The sequence below is a fragment of the Chiloscyllium punctatum genome, chromosome 36 (genome assembly GCF_047496795.1).
Source record: "Chiloscyllium punctatum isolate Juve2018m chromosome 36, sChiPun1.3, whole genome shotgun sequence".
Taxonomy (NCBI): domain Eukaryota; kingdom Metazoa; phylum Chordata; class Chondrichthyes; order Orectolobiformes; family Hemiscylliidae; genus Chiloscyllium; species Chiloscyllium punctatum.
The window spans coordinates 56922078-56923675 of NC_092774.1; the positions used below are offsets into that span (position 1 = coordinate 56922078).

The 1598-nt window shown below is 46.1% G+C and overlaps 1 non-coding gene across 1 annotated transcript; it reads left to right on the forward strand.

Moving 5' to 3' along the window:
- Positions 1 to 335: 335 nt before the first annotated feature.
- trnak-uuu (transfer RNA lysine (anticodon UUU)) lies at positions 336 to 407 on the forward strand. Its single transcript has one exon. It is a non-coding gene; the product is annotated as a tRNA-Lys (tRNA).
- Positions 408 to 1598: the final 1191 nt, after the last annotated feature.

Below are 1598 nucleotides of genomic sequence, written 5' to 3' on the forward strand. Positions count from 1 at the left end.
CAAAAGTGTGGACAACAGATGCTGGAAAGCAGAGGTTAGATCAGAGTGGTGCTGGAAAAGGACCTGCATTTACTCTGCAGAGTGGGAGGGGGGGGTTGAAATTTTGTGCCATAGGTCGATGGAGTTGATTGGTGCGGGTGTCCTGGAGATGTTCCCTCAAACGCTGTGACTTGACTTTGCGAGGAGTCTCAAGTCTCCCAATGTAGAGGAGACCGCATCGGGAGCAATGGATACAAGAAATGACAATGTTGGATGCCTGCTAACTGCCGCGGCCCAGGTTCGATTTCCGTTCAGGAAAGTAATTTTCAGTAGAGCTGACGGACCTGGCCCGCATCTCCCTGGTGGTCTAGTGGTTAGGATTCGGCGCTTTTACCGCCGCGGCCTGGGTTCGATTCCCGGTCAGGGAAGGCATTTCCTCGGAGTTTATACACTACCCGTTCTTCTTAAATGTGCTGTTCAGTTTTTGATTGATCTTCGTCGTTCCTGGGTGCTGCAGTGTGTCGTGGCTCGTTGAAATAGCATCCTGTTGCAGATTTGTTTGTGTGTGTAGGGATGATTGCTTCTGTAGTTCAGTTCTTGGTTCGCGTGCGTTGTTTTCCTGTCGACGCTGTTTTGAATTGACCATTGACTGTTCGCTCAACTGTGACATCGAGAAATGGCATTTTGTTGTTCTTCTCCTCTTTTGTGAATTTTATGCCAGAAAGGATATTGTTGATGGTGTTGTAGGTTTCCTCTAATTTGTTTCATTTTTTGATGTCAAAAGTGTCATCGTTGTAGCGGACCCAAAGTTTGGGTTCGATCGTTGGAAGGGCTGTTTGTTCGAGTCTCTGCATTATTGCTTCTGCGAGGAATCCTGACACTGATGGATTCGTGGGTGTTCTGTTGATTTGTTTGTCGGGCTTGTTACTGAATATGAAGTGGGTGGTAAGGCACAGTTCCACGAGGTTGACAGTGTTATCTTTGCTGATGAAGTTGGTGCTGTGTTTTTGTCTTGGTTCTTCGAGTAGTGTCTTCAGTTTTCTTTGGCCACGTTGATGTTAATGGATGTGAACAATGGTGCGATGTCAAAGGACAGCATTATTCCATCCCCTTCTATCTTAGTGTCTTTGGTGTTCAGGAATTCTTGGATGGAGTAAATGGGGTGGCGTGAATCTTCGATTTGGTGTTTTAGTCTTCAGTGGAGGCCTTTGACTCGTCTGTATATTGGTGTTCCAAGTAGTGAGACTATGGCCTGGGGGGGGGGCACCTGGTTTGAAGAGGAGGAGAACAACAACAAAATGCCATTCCTAGATGTCACAGTACAGCGAACAGTCAATGGGGAATTTCAGACTAGCGTCGACAGAAAAACAAAACACACAACACAAATATTTAACCACAGAAGCAATCATCCCAACACCCACAAACGAAGCTGCATCAGGACATTATTTCAACGAGCCACGACACACTGCAGCACAGAGAAACTACGAAGAGCAGAAGAGAAATACGTATATAGTGTTTTTAATGAGAATGGGTGCCCAATAAACCCAGTCCGCCGATTTCTCATTGATGCTTCCAAGCTGACTCACAAAAACTCGGTTTGTCCCTCCATTCTTTTCTGT